The 16,199-nt window shown below is 33.1% G+C and overlaps 1 pseudogene; it reads left to right on the top strand.

Annotated features, from left to right (window-relative positions):
- Positions 1-6,748: 6,748 nt before the first annotated feature.
- On the top strand, positions 6,749-10,362 carry LOC133867032 (uncharacterized protein At1g26090, chloroplastic-like; annotated as a pseudogene).
- Positions 10,363-16,199: the final 5,837 nt, after the last annotated feature.

Raw genomic sequence — 16,199 nt, 5'->3', positions numbered from 1 at the left:
ATATTCTGCAGCCTGATCAGGCCTGGCAGAGGGGAAAAAAAAAATGAAAGAAAAGATTCAAAATGTTGAGAAATTGAGAAGAGTGACAGCGGCGGACATTGGACAACAGAGAAGAAGAGATGAAGAGTGACACTGTGACCGTGTGAGCAGTGGCAGAGCTAGAAATCTATCTTAGTAGGGACGGAATTAAAATAATTTTTTTTTTTTTTATATACTAGATTTTTATTATAATACATAAAAGTATGGTAATTACAATTCAAAATATAAATTATAACATAATATATGTATCACAAAAAATGTAGCTATCAAACTTCATAAATATATGTCAAATTAATGTATCAGTTAACATGTAGGCACTAATACAAAAAAAAAAAAAAAAAAATGCATCAATTGTTTTTGACTTGCTCATGTTGTAATTTAAGAGTTTTTAGAAACCTGAAAATTTATTTATCTATTAGTATTAAGACTTTTCACACTAAACAACTAATGGCCTAATGGCACATACTCTAATGATATTCTAATAAAATTATTAGCATATTCCGATAGCTATTAATCTAACAAATTAGCAAACAATAGCAAATAACATACCTGAGAGTGGCAAAAATTATACTGAAACTTGTCACTTGGCCAGTTGAACCAATCCCAAAGTATAAAGAAAACCTTATAAAAATAAAAATAAAAAATGACAATGTTGTTCTCATCAGAATAATAAATAAAAAACTATAATAAAAAAGAAGAGTCAATAAAATTATTTATAATCACATTGATGTCAAAAGAATAAATAAATAAACTGAATTCGAGAATGGAAGTTTGAACAAAAATAAAAGTTACAATTTATTAAGTAATAAAGATGAAAGATCTTTTTTTTTTTTTTTGGATGAATTAATTCTCTATTAACTATCAAAACAGAGTTATAATCCTCAAGTAAAAAAAAAAAAAATTGGAACACATCCAAATAAGAACAAAGGCAGTTAAATAGCAGACCACACCATCAGAACAAGACTGCTAGACATTGCAGAAAAACACTATCAACAACTATAGATTATCATATCTTAATCCAAATAAATACAACTATATATGCTTCAAAATGCAAATTACAATTTGCAATGACTATAAGTAATAAAGAAAAGCAAAACAAAGAAAATTAACTTAATAAAAAATAAAATAAAATAAAAAAAATGCGGTTGTGGGCCTGACAAGTCACATGACTCACATTGCAACTATTAAAAAAAAAATCTGAAAAGAAGTAAACAAAACAGAAAGGAAAAAAAATAAATCTGAAAAGTCAGATAAATTAACAAAACAAAACAAAACAAAAAAAAAAAAAAAAATTGAAAAGTCAGAGAAGTCAACAAAATAAAAAGAAAAAAAAATATATGAAAAGTTAGATAAGTCAACAAAACAGAAAAAAAAAAAAAAAAAAAAAAAAAAAAGGAAAGAAAGAAAATCAACAAAACAGAAAGAAAAAATAAAAAAAGAAAAAAAATCTGGCAACGTTGAAAAGTCGTGAACCATATATTTCATCCCTTATCTAGTTATCTTGAAAAAAAAAAAACAAATGAAAGAAAATCTACATGCAGTCTATTCGTCTCATCCACTATGCCCATTGCCCAGTACTAAAAAAGAAAAGAAAAGAAAAACAGGTAGATGGCTTGCTTACTGCTAACCATGCGAGATATTGCCGAGGAGGTGGTGCAGATGCCGGAGGTCAAAGAAAAAGATTTGTATTCTTGGCTTAATGGCTTCTTATGGTTGGCTTTTGCAGATTTGTTTTTTTTTTTTTTTTTTTTCACAAAATTGTTCGTTCGACCATTCCTCTTCTTGAGCAAGTGAGCATTTAATGATTGTTGTTGGTTTTTTTTTTTTGATAAAATTTTCTTTGACGGTTGGTTTTTCCATGAAAATGTAAATGTAAATGTAATTTTTTATTTTTTCCTTTTGTTATCAGCAGGAGGGGCGGGCTAGCATCAACATTTTTTTTTCTTCCTTTTAATGTAATTTTTTTAAAAATATTTGTAAAAAAAATAAATAAATAAATAAATTTCTCAGCCATTTAGGGGGCGGGCGCCCCTCCCCCCTTGTCTCCGCCACTGCCTGTGAGGGCGTGACTCGTGAGGGTATAATTTAGGGTTATTGTGTTAAAACTTAAAAGTTATGGAAAACTGAATATAAAATTAAAACTTAAAACTTAAAAGAATAAAAGTTTAAACGTAAAAGCAAGCCTAAAAGTAAAACTACTTTAAATTGAGGGGCCAGGCGCCAGGACCACTAGGCGCGGGGGGGGGGGGGGGGGGTTTAATAATTAACAACCCGGTCCCAGGTTCCAGTTTAACCGGGTCTTTTGAAAACATGTACCCGGGTCCAATATTCAAAGTTTCAGTAAATTTTCCTACAATTGATGAAGATGGCTTTCCAGTATATAAAAGAAGGAACAACGGAAGATTTATTGAAAAGAATGGTGTCTAAGTAGACAATCGATTTATTGTTCCTCACAATATTGAATTATTGGTGAAGTATCAATCACACATAAATGTAGAGTGGTGCAATCGTTCAAGGTCTATCAAGTATTTATTCAAATATATAAATAAAGGACCTGATCGTGCAACATTGCTGCTTGAAGAGAATTTACATGTCGGGGGTTCTTCTGGAATACAAAATGTGACAGATGCTGACGAAATAGAAACATATTTAGATTGCAGATATGTGTCGGCGATAGAGGCATGCTGGAGGGTCTTCCAATTTGAAATTAATTATCAAGAACCTTCAGTTGAGAGACTTAATTTTCATCTAGAAAATGAACAGCCTGTCATGTTTGATGATTCTCATCATTTAGACAATGTTTTGAATCAGCCAAATATTAGAAAGACTAAATTTACAGAATGGATGAAAGCAAATGCTTTGTATGAAGAAGCAAGAGAATTGACTTATTCTGATTTCCCTTCCAAATGGGTTTGGCATAATAAAGAGAAAGAATGGAAATTGAGGAAGAAAAGAAAATGCGTAGGAAGAATATTTTACGCTCATCCTAGAAGTGGAGAACGATTTTATTTGCGAATGTTACTAAATATTGTCAAAGGTCCTCGATCTTTTGAGGAAATAAGAACTGTAAATGGTGTATTGTACCCGACTTTCAAGTCAACATGCTACGCTCTTGGATTGCTTGATGATGACAACGAATGACATGAGTGTTTAAACCAAGCATCGCATTGGGCTTCAGGGAAGCAACTCCGTGAACTTTTCGTCACAATGTTAATTTTTTGTGAGGTTGCTGATCCTAATAAATTATGGATGTTGAATTGGAATTTGTTATCTGAAGATATATTGCATCGAGAACGAAGAATTTTACAATATGAGGACCTACATCTAACAGAATCGCAATTACAAAACAATGCACTATGTGACATTGAAAAATTATTGAACAAAAATGGAAGGTCACTGAGAGAATTTGAGACAATGCCATATCCAGACACGTTACTACTCAGATAAGGTAACAATAGACTACTGTAAGAAGAATCCGACTATAATAGGATTTCTTTGGCAGAAGAGCATATAAAACTTTTTAATGGTCTAAATTGTGATCAAAGAAATATATATGATGCAATAATTAGAACTGTTACAGAAAACAAAGGTGGTTTTTTCTTTGTTTATGGACATGGTGGAACTGGAAAGACTTATTTATGGAGAACCTTGATATGTCGATTGCGGTCCGAAGGAAAGATAGTCATTGCAGTTACATCGTCTGGAATTGCAGCACTTTTGTTACCTGGCGGAAGAACTGCTCATTCAAGATTTTAGATACCGAATAATGAAAAATGAAAAATAAGAAGAATAGAATAGAGTTATCTTTTATGTATACTTTTATGGTTCATATGAAACCTTGAAAATCAATATTATCTATCAATAAACAAAGTGATTTAAATTTACAGTTTACGATTTAAATTCACAGTTTACTTAACGGACTCTTCTTATCAAAAAATAAAATAATAAAATAAAAACAAAAATAAGGACAAAGGATGGAACCATAAGAATTATATTTTTTGTATATTTTTTTCCGGTTTGAATAAAATTAATAAGTAAAGGAAGAAGTCCCGCCAAAATGAGATTTTTTTTTTTTTCTCGACCTTCCTTCACATATATATATCATAAAATAAAATACTTTTAGCACAAAAATCAACAATAGTATATAAATTAGAACATAAAATAAAGACAATAAATGGAAACAATATGCTCATATTATAAAAATAATTGTCTTTTCATTTTTTTTATTTTTTTATTTTTTGTATGTTTTCTCCGATTCCAATGAATTCATAGCCTCATAGGTATAGTAAGAAGTTATGTCTAATAGAGATTTTCTTTTTCTTTTTCCCGACCATCCTTGCATATATAATGTTTTTTTTTTTTTTTTTTTTTTTTTTTTAAAAAAAAAAAAAAAAACTACTTTTAGAACAAAAAATAAAAATAATATATAAATTAGAACAGAAAATAAGGACAAAATATGAAAACGGACAACATACAGAAACTGGAAAAATACTTCTATAATAGAAAAATAATTGTATTTTTTGTATATAAATTAGAACATAAAATAAGGAAAAAAAATGAAAACGGATGACCAACTCAAATAATAGAAAAAGAATATATATATATATATATTTTATAATTATATTTCTTATACCGATGGTGCAGAATATTTGTGAAAACATGCGTTCTATTTGGGTCAAACAAAATTTGCAAGTAGTGTTTAGAAACGCCTATTATTTTGTTGTTTGCACGTATGGACCCTTCTTCACATGGTTTCTAGATGGTAGGAAAACGAATTCCAAGGGGAATTAGAATTAAAGAAACAGAGTTGGAATACGTACTTGTTGAGAAGGCGCATCTGGGTTTGTTGCAGGGGAAAAGGTTTTATAAGAATTTCATAAAGAGGTAGAGTTCGAAAGAGAGAGGGAGATGGAGCCTGTTTGGTTGCTGTTTTGGAAACAGATTTTCTGTTTCCAAAACAACGAAACCGGTTTTGTCACTGTAGCCTTGCGTTTGGGTACCTGTTTTAAAACACGAAATGGGTGAAAACAAAAACAAGTGAAATACGAAATCTGAGAACAGTTTAGACCTGTTTTCGAAAACATGTTTTATCTACGATAACGAAAACAAGCTAAATGCGCTTTCAGTTTAAGTGCACAGTAACAAGCACAGTGCACTAAGACGGTGGTTCGATTCATGAGAACTGCATAGCAAGCTCCTCAAATCCTTCTTCATTTCCACCTGGTACATCTCCTTCCCTTCCCGCGTTCATTTCCCCAACTGCTCGTTCATTTTCACCTGTTACATGCTCGTTCATTCTTTCTTTCTTTCTCCTATTCTCTCCCATAGGAAGAAGAGGACAGGATTTTTTCTTTTTTTTGGTACTACGAGGGAAAGAGAGGAGAGGATCTTGAGGCTAAGGTGTTTGACAGAATGCCTCAAAGAGAGGTTGGGCTGTTTAGAAAAAAAAAAAAAAAAAAAAAAAAAAAAAAAAAAAAAAAAAAAAAAAAAAAAAAAAAAAAAAAAAAAAAAAGGGTACAGGAAGCCCCAAAGGCCCTATACTAAGGTTATTCTTAATGACCTAACTGCAAAATCTATCTTATATTTAATGGCTTTTTTCTGTCTTGATAAAAATTGATGGTACTTGTAGCTCTTCGTAACTCTTATAAAAATTAATTTTAAAATTTTGTTGTTGCGATTTCTCCAAGCAATTTTAATTTTGTTTGATCTGAATCTACATTTTCGTTTTATGAATGTATCCTCATCATTTTTTTTTTGTCAAATCAAATTTGTGAATTGATATGTGTCCATAATGTTTATGAAGTTGATTTTTTTTTTCGCTTGTTTTATTTTATATATTGGCCTATTGAGTCAGACTTACTCTTATGGCTTATAGTCTATTTTTCTTTCTTAAAGAAGAAATTGTTTTGAAAATAATTGTCCAAACACTTCAACCATTATTTTTTGTTTTTGAAAACTATTTTTAAAAACAATTTGCCAAACACTTTTTTAACAAAAAAACAACAGAAAACGATTTTCTATTTTTGTTTTCAAAGTTTTCGAAAACAATTTTAAAAACAAAAACAGAAATCTAATTTGCCAAACGAGCTCATGGGTTTTCTAATGCAAGCAGGTTTGTGGGATTGCAAGAAGGAGAAAATGATTAACTAACGAACTGTTTTTACAATAAAAATAAGATACAGTTATTTTATAGGGAGAAAAACTGTTTTTACACAAAAATAGGTACATTTGTTAGTTTAATGGAATGCCACTTGTCTGAATATTATGCTTTTACACAGAAATAGGTGCACTTGTCATTTTAATGGAATGCCACTTGTCTTAATATTATGCATTCCTCTAAATGTTTCCTCTATTATATATATATATATATATGATGATATGATATATGATATATGATTACAAATCAATATTTATATAACTTAAATCTTAATTTTTCTCTTTATTTTTTTTTTAAATATTATTGTTTCATGTCTTTGAATCAAATAATAAGTCATTCTATATCTAATAAATTATATATAAAAGAAAAAATTAATTTTAAAAATAGAATAAAGTGCTCTAATTGACATATTAAATAAAACAACATAATATAAATATTAAAATAAATTAAATTAAATTAATATTTAAATATACTTTTAAAAAAAAAAAAAAAACCCGACCTCACTTAAACTTGGCGCTTAGGCCTGGTTTCACATAACATTGAACAGTTTATTCGTGTATTTCCCATTTCCCAAACTCAAAAAAACGCCGCAAAATCCCCAGCCTTCTGAGTTCTGTGCTCTCACTCCCGCCGAGAGTCAAAGAATGGATTCTTGTCTCTCTTCTCCTATCCTCCTCGCACACCCCACTTCCCATTCCACTCTTCGAAGAAGAGCTTTTGCGGTGGCCGATTTATAAGCAGAGAATGGTAGTAGTGGCAGTAATGGTAGTAATTCTTCTCACCAATCAACCAAATTGGTCACCTTTTTGGGCAAAGGTGGGTCCGGCAAGACCACGTCAGCGGTTTTCGCCTCTCAGGTACATGGCTATGTTTTGCGTTTTATTTTCGATGATAATTTGTGGGTTCTTGAGTTAAAAGTTCACTGCTTTACTTCTCATATAGTTTGGTAGTGTGAAATGTAGGCAATATGGTATGCACAGATTGTGTTAATCTGCGTTTGGATCTGTAAGCAACTATAAACAGACTATTGATTCTAATAAGAAATTGTGGTGCTAATAAGAATTCTTAAACATTTTTGTAATTGTCTATATCTCAATCAAAGTAGCAAGAAGTCAGAGCTCCTTCACTAATGTAAAAGAGAGCATATAAGAACTATTTCTAAACCACTCAGGTTATTTAGGCTGGATATTCCTTTATCTTTGTTCTATAGGAGTATTATTTCTGAATGATTATTTCAAGTTAGCTCCTTAAACATCATTTCAAACTAATCGCGTTTTTTTCCTTCCCTAGAGATAATGAGGAGTTTATAACTTAAGATTCCCATTTACCACAAATTATTCAGTGATTTTCTTAACCAATTTAGTTCTCTCTGGTTCTCAGCATTATGCATTTGGCCGGGCTCAGCACATGCTTGGTGATACATAACCAAGACCCCACAGCTGATTATCTTTTGAATTGTGAGATTGGAACTTCTCCTGTAACATGCAACAAGAACCTTACTGCTGTTAGGTTGGAAACCACTAAAGTGTGTTTTTTAACCTCCTATCCTACTCTATGTCACCTTGTATGTTTTTTCTTTCAGTGGTTACTCAAGATGATTTTTTGTTGCTTATGACAGATGCTTCTTGAACCTCTCAATCGGCTAAAGCAAGCAGATGCTCATCTTAATATGACCCAAGGAGTTCTCGAAGGGGTGGGTACGTAATATGGTTTGGGATATTTTTGTGCAGTCTAATTTGAAAGATAGAGTTGCCCTTGAATGTTTTGGAGGACTTTATGGACCCTTGTTTATAATGTGTAGATTGTGGGAGAAGAGCTTGGGGTGCTCCCTGGAATGGATTCTATTTTTATGGCATCCGCACTTGAGAGGCTTGTAGGATTCTTGAGTAATGTGGGTCAAAGGAACCACAAAAAAGATAAATTTGACGCAATAATATGTGATGGAGTCAGCACTGAGGAAACTCTATGGATTATAGGTACAGCCAGTAAAGCAAGGTTGGAAACTCTCTCTCTCTCTCTCTCTCTCATCTATATGTCTTAACATGATGATCCACAGATTGTATTTGAAATATATACGGAATGTGGCTGAAAAGACTGATCTTGGGAGAGTGGCCGGTCCTTCACTCATGAGACTTGTAGATAAAGCCATGAGTATTAGTGGCAGCAGGTTCTATCTGAATGGGAAAATGAGTGCAGAAGTACGGGAAACTCTGGAACAAATGTTGGAGGTAAATGTGATTCCCATTTTATTGTGATCACATTTAGATGTAAACCCAACGAGATTATGTATTGCTTATGTGTCATGCAGAGAGGATCCTCTGCCTTCTGAGAACCGCATAAATTCGGCTGCTTCCTTATGATGCATCGAGATAGTCCAGTATCTGTCAATTCTGAATTACATTATTGGGACTGCACAATCCAAGCTGGTGCACAGGTTTCTGGCGCTTTTGGTATTGCTTCTTCACATTTGAATGTAGAATCAATGGAAAAAAACAGTATCAATGGAAAAAACATTTGAATGTAGAATCAGTGGAAAAAACATTCAAGAAATTTTTTTTGCTCGTGCCTTTTGCTTTCATTCCACAATACCAAGTCAGTTTCCGTCTTGTCTGGAACCAAAGTTTGCTTGACACTGTAATTAAAGATGCAAAGAATCTTCTTTCTGTGCCAGCAAGCCATAGCAGCAATATTTCATTGGCATCAGTAAAATTTGATGAAGCCAAGAAGTCAATAACCCTTCTCATGCCAGGTTTGACAAGTCCAAGATCAAGCTATATCAAGTACGCCCACCCTTCCACTCTTCAAATCTTTGATCCCTTTTTATCAAAGTTCTTAAGGTTCTGTTATTTGTTTCCCTTCAGGTGTCTTTCGCAAGTGTTGTTTTCTTTTATTGTTTATTGGGGAAGTATTCCGAGTGAGACGGAATATTTTTCTTAAAAGAGAGAGAGAGAGAGGAGGAAAAATAATTAGATATGGAACCTTCGAGATTTCAAGTCATCATAAATCTGGTGGAGAATTTGAACTTTTAACCTTTAAACTTGGATCTCTGCGGTGACATTAAGACTTCTTCTTTTTCACCTCCTAAAATATTTAAATGTAATGAGGAGAGAAACTATAAATAGATAAGAGAATATGCTTTTGAAGCTCCCTGAGCTTCATGTTCAGAAAATTAGAAGTAGCTCTTGGCTCTGTTTGTTCATGTGTTTTTTGCTTCATGTTTGAAAAACTGTTTTGATGTAACATAAAGGTAAAAACAGATTTGGGTGTTTTGTTTTTTGAGTTGTTTGTTAATGTTTTTGTTTTTGTTTTGAAAACAGAAAACAAAAACCGAGCAATTTAGTTTCAGCTGGTCTGAAAAGAGATAATAGAGATACTTCTTTGAACTATAGGAATTTACCTTATTGAAAAAATTACGGCACACAAGAAGTACGAATTTGGACATTCCTTTTAATGGATTTTAAGGATAATGAACTTCTAAAGTTCTGTTATGTTATTTTGCTCCTTTTATCTTGAATGAATTTGCAGAATTTCTGATTGACATTATTAGTTTCTGACCTATATATGCAGTACAGGGGTCGATCTGAGTTATTGGTGGAAGCATCGGACCAAGGACGTGTCATTCTTCTGCCTCCTGAGATTCAAGGAAAGGTGGGAGGTGTCAAGTTCATGAACAGATGTCTTGTACTCACAATGCAGTAGTGGAATTACATTGATAAATAGTATTCTTTTTTCGTTTTGGATATTATGTAGTGTTTGGCTTTTCAGTTTTAGTCATTTGGCACTTGAAAACATATGATCGATGTTTCAATATCGATCCATGTGGTGCTCTATTAAAAATGCACGTGAGAATCATATGTATTTTGAGCAAATGTTAGTTTTGTAGACTGGGTTTAAGGAAATTCCTTCAACCCAGTTTGAAAGAAAACTTTAATGGGTTGGGGTCAATAAACCAACGACCATTGTGATGACAACCAGATAAATGCTTCATACCCTTTGTTATTACGTTTCAATATGAACTTTTCATTTTATTGATGCCCAGCATTTTAATGAGTCTTTGTGTTTTCTCTGGGTAATTTACTTTAATTTGTGTTTAAGTAGATATGATCAACTTCAAATCCAATTCAGAAGCCAGTGGCAAAATCTGTGTTTTTGATGAATTTATGCTTCTTTTTTGGCTTAATGTACCGAGAACTTCAAATTCTGATTGCGATTGTTTATATTTAAATAATTAAAGAATGTGGTTCGGGGTCGGAGAAGTGGCCATGGTGCTCAAAAGCTGGCTTCTGAGCCACCACGTCGCTGGTGGTATATATTTTGGCTGGCAATATTTATGCTTCATTTGGTGGTTTTGGGATTCAGCCTTGTGGTTCTCGGGCTCAATGGGTTTGAGCAAACAAAAAGGCTAAACATTGATAGGTACACCAATGGATTTATGGAACACCACAGGGGCTTCATAAAGAATTATTGGCCGATGTATGCTGTTTGCTAGTGGTGTTGGGACTGTTCTGAGATGTGATTGGTTGTTATTACTGGGTTCACAAGCCAATCAAATGATGAAGGTTTGGTTGTTATCTTGCTGTGATTAGTGAATTTAGTGTTTTGTGTTTCTGGAGGGGGGAGGTGGCGGGGGAGCTGTTCTTGTACGTCGTATCAGCAATAGACAGGTATGAGATTGAAGTATTTTGCTGTTTATGTGATTCACTTTTCTTTTATTTTTTTGGATTCTAATTGTTAATTTGATGTTTGTTAAAGTAGTTTTTTTGTCACCAGCTACTGTGGATATATTCTAAGTAAAACATGGTTTGCAACTCCTGTTGCCTTCAGATTGCTGTTTGTGGCAAAAGCTTTAACCATTCAGCAAGGAATGCCAGGCAACTGGAGTTGAAGCTCTTGTTTCCTATGATTGTTCAGGTGCTGTTCTGCTAGTGGAAACTATTTTGGGTGGGCTTGTTACTGGAACCTGCTCAGGAGTTTGAACCTGAATTAAACGGAGGGACAAAATAAGCTGCAATGGAGATGGGAATGGTCTTGGTAAGGGATTGGAATCCACAGCAATTACCAGTTCAAATTGCCCAAGGAAGAGGAAGTAAGTCAGGAAGGATTGTATCTTGGCAAGGTTCTACGTGGAGGGCAATGATTGGATATTGTTGCTCTCAGTCTCGAAGTAGGCTCTGAAAATGGAGTTCAAGAGGTCCATGTGGCGGAGGGGTTTGGATCCGGCGTGGCTGTGGCCACCAGAGGGAGGTTGGTGGTAGTGTAGTCAGTAGCGGAGGTGGTTAGTTGAGGTCATTTTGGGGATTTAGGAATTTTAAGAGTTAATAGTCGGGGTTGATAGGTTCATACTGCGACTGTGCTTGAACTGGATTTTGTAGTGTACGTGGAAGATGTTCCAGTTTCCATTTTTACCCCTAGGGGGCTTTGGGCTCCAAGTAGACACGAAGGCATTGGTTTTGGGCTTTTTTTTTTTATTTGTTGGGCTTGTACATGAGAGGTATCAGGAAATGAGGGTTGGAAGAGAGAGGAGGGGCAAGTGGTTTGATGTCAAAATCAAAGAATATATTTTTGTTATTTTTAGGCTGATGTTATCACAGTACTGATACATGAATAATTACACGATATTTGGGCATAAAAGGGCAATTATGTTTCGGAATCCTAACATCCCCATTACGCACCAAGCCAAGTTTTTCCCCCACCTCCCCTAGCTCTCTCCCCTAGCTCTCTGTTGATCCTCAAAGCTACCATGGCTCCCCTGGTGAAATGCCACCAGTGTTCCGAGACCTTCCGCAATCGGGACGGAATGTTGCAGCACCAGAATGATCAGCATTCCTCTGCTGTGTACGAGTGCTTTAAGAACGGGTGTGGGCGTCGCTTCACCACCAAAGAGAAAAGGGAGAACCACATGAAGAATGACGACCATTAAGTACTTGTTATAGTGTGTTTATCTTATCTTTATCTTTATGACTTTATGTTAAATAAACTGTTAGGATTAAAGTGTTTAACTTGTTATGGGTGATGAGCTGTATGTAATGCCTTAACATGGAATTGGGTTTATGTCTGTAGTAATGTTCTCTTAAGTTTATGCTTATAGTAATGTTCTCTTAATTTAGTACGTAATGAGTAGTATGTATTCATGAATAGTTGAATACTCTTCTTCTTCTTCTTCTTCTACTATTATTTATTATTATAGCCTATTATTGTATAGTATAGGATTGCTGTTTGATTTTTTTTTTATTTTGTTCATGAAAACTATCTATAAAAATAGATAGCGAACCGTTCATGAATCCAAATTCAAAGTCAATAGTTAATGGTTCAAATTTATCCTGAATTTTTGTTTTGGAATTGAAAATCCACTATTGGTTTTTCAATATAATAGGGGGAAGAGACTTTTTAAAATAGTGTATTTGTTTTAAGATACTATAAAGAATACAATCAATGAAGAAATGTATCCAAAAAAAAAAGAAAAATCCAATGACTATATTAACATTACCACATCAACAAAGTTGGATAATTAGATAAAAATGTAATGTCTAACATTTTTTTTATTCAAATCACACTAGAATATGATCCAAATAAGTAGATTTGCCCCTTCTTTTTTTTTTTTCAGCATATATATATATACCACTTAATTTCTGAAAAGGACCATTAATGGATTTGCCCAAACAAATTTTATTATTTATAAAATTGGCATACTTCATTCAGCTCTGCTCATCAGAGACAGAGACGCCAAAGAAAGGGAAACGCCAAAAAAAAATCAAGTGCACACTAGGTGCACACCTCCCTCTCACATGTGGTAGGTTCCACCTCATGTGAGAGGAGGGGTATGCAACTAGTATGCACTTTATGTTTTTCTAACACCCCTCCCAAAGAAAATAGAAATGATTGAGAAACATAAGCAACAAATTAAGGCAGAGCATTTGGCAATCTCCGCACCCTGCAGCCAACAAATCATCTTATATTTGCATGATAAATGATTCCCTCACAACTCCCACACAAATCCTCTCACATTTTGTGGGACCCATACATGCAGCCAACAAATCATCGTATTGTATGACAAATGATTCCCTCACAACTTCTATACAACCTCGTCTCACATTGGGTGGGACCCACATGTATGAGCCCCACACAATGTGAGAGGATTTGTGTGGGAGTTGTGTGGAAATCACTTCTCATATTGGTATTCATCACCCCTTTTTAGTTTCTACTTAAAATCGTGAAAAGCCTTTTTAGTTTTTTTTTTTTTTTTATCCCTGTAGAGCCCCTCTATATTTGGGTAAGGACACCTACAAAAGGTAGGGGTATTTTAGACCTTTTATCAACTTGATTTTTATTTTATTTTAATGTGATGTTTTGATTTTATTTCGTCAACTTGATTTTATGGGATTCCCATTAAATCACAAAATGACAAAAACATAAATATCATCTTTATGACAAGTTATGCGTATGACTTAGAACTTATTGACTTAAAACAGATACATTAGTAAGAACAAAATTACCTTGACAGGAAAGATATATATATACCAGTAAGAACTGTAATAATATTCTCAATTTCTATCATCCCAATGAATGTTAATAGATTGCAATATTACAAAAGACATATCAAGTTAAACTTCAATTGCCAGGTAAAACAAAATTACCTTGACTGGAAAAAAAAAAAAAAAAAAAAAAAAATACCTGATTGAATTTCATGTAATAATTTTGGGTTAAATATATAATTGGTTCATGTAGTAAGGCCAACAAGTATCACATGGGGTATCTGTTGTTAATGGAAAGAGATATGATTCTCTGTCAATTGTCTTAATGTAACATAAAGGTGAAAATAGATTTGAGTGTTTTGCTTTTTGAGTTGCTTAATTGTTACTGTTTTTATTTTGAAAACAGAAAACAAAAACCGAGCAATTAATTTAGTTTCAGCTGGTCTAAAAAGAGATTATAGAGATACTTCTTTGAACCATAGGAATTACCTTATCGAAAAAATTATGCCACACAAGAAGGTTTTTTCGCTTTGGTTATTATGTAGTGTTGGGCTTTTCAGTTTTAGTCATTTGGCACTTGAAAACATATGATCGATGATATCAATCCATGATCATATGTATTTTGAACAAGAAAACTTTAATTTGTGTTTAAGTAGATATGATCAACTTCAAATCCAATTCGGAAGCCAGTGGCAAAATCTGTGTTTATGATAAATTTATGCTTCTTTTTAATTGGCTTAATTTACCGAGAACTTCATATTCAAATTGCAATTGTTTATATGTTTTTTCGATAATTAAAGAATGTGGTCCGGAGTCGGAGAAGTGGCGATAGTCCTCACAAGCTGGCTTTTGAGCCATCACGCTGCTGGTGGGATATGTTTTGGCTGGCAATATTTATGCTTCATTTGGTGGTTGTGGGATTCAGCCTTGTGGTTCTCGGGCTCAATTGGTTTGAGCAAACAAAAAGGCTAAACATTGATAGGTTCACCAATGGATTTATGTTCTGGGATGTACTTACTTGGTTGTTATTACTGGGTTCACAAGCCAATCAAATGATGAAGGTCCTACGTAGAGGGCAATGATTAATTGGATATTGTTGCTCTCAGTCTCGAAGTAGGCTCTGAAAATGGAGTTCGAGAGGTCCATGTGGCGGAAGGGTTTGGATCCAGCGTGGCCGTGGCCACCATCGTTGTCAGAGGGAGGTAAGGTTGGTGGTAGTTGAGGTCATTTTGGGGATTTAGGAATTTTAAGGGTACTTAATAGTTGGGCAATTGGTTTGACGTCAAATCAAGAATATTTTTTTATCTTATTTTGTCAAACATAAATAAATAACTACGTGATCAATTATACTAGTAAAGCTACACACTTCTACTTCTCTATATTCTTAATTCAATTGTGATTTTAAAAAGCTACATAAAAGTGTAGAGAAGTAAAAGTATGTATAACATTACTCTAATTATATTTAAAATCGAACACCATCCCCATTGGCCACCAAGTTACCTCCTACCTCTCCTAAGTCTCGGTTTATCTTTTTGACTTTATGTTAAATAAATTGTTAGGATTAAAGTGTTTATCTTGTTATAAGTAATGAGCAGTATGTAATGCCTTAACATGGAATAGAGTTTATGCTTGTAGTAATGTTCTCTTAAGTTTATGCCAATAGTAATGTTCTCTTAAATTAGTACGTAATGAGCGGTATGTATTCATGAATACTCCTCCTCTTCTTTTTCTTCTTCTTTTCTTTTTTGTGAAGAAAGTGTTTTAATTAAGGCATGCCACGAAATCCATGTGTCCAAAAGTATGCAACTCATGCCCTCAAATCGCAACTCGATCGGCAATCAAATGACATTCTAAATCTCTTCGTCTTCAAGTAGTTAACTTCATTTATATAGTACTGCAATTAATGTTAATATTCCTATATTTATTTTAGTAGTGATTCAAAAGGTTCTTACAGAGGCCAAACGTATCTGGTTAACAATTTAATTTTTTTTTTTAGCTTAAGTGTAATTTTAACTTGGTTAACTTAAGAGAAGAAAAAAATACTAATTATTTTATTGTTTTTTTTAATTGTACAACGATTTTTTTTTTATTTAAAAAAATCCTATTATTATTTATTATTATAGCCAATTATTGTATAGTACAGGATTGCTGTTTTATTTTATTTTATTTTTTTTCTGTTTTGTTTTATTCATGAAAACTATCTATAAAAAAAGATAGTGAATTGTTCATGAATTCAAGTTCAAAGTCAATAGTTAATGGTTCAAATTTATCGTGAATTTTTGTTTTGAAATTAAAAATCCACAATTGGTTTTTCAATATAAAAGGGGGAAGGGGTTTTTTAAAATAGTGTATTTGTTTTAAGATGCTATAAAGACTAAAGTATACAATCAATCAAGAAATGTATCCAAAAAAAAAAAAAAAATCGAATGACTATATTAATATTACCACATCAACAAAGTTGGATAATTAGGTAAAAATGTAATGTCTAACATTTCTCTTATTCAAATCACATTAGAATATGATCCAAATAA

This window comes from Alnus glutinosa, chromosome 4 (genome assembly GCF_958979055.1).
Source record: "Alnus glutinosa chromosome 4, dhAlnGlut1.1, whole genome shotgun sequence".
Classification (NCBI taxonomy): domain Eukaryota; kingdom Viridiplantae; phylum Streptophyta; class Magnoliopsida; order Fagales; family Betulaceae; genus Alnus; species Alnus glutinosa.
Note: the sequence above shows the minus strand (reverse complement) of the source record. Positions and strands in the feature narration are given on the sequence as shown.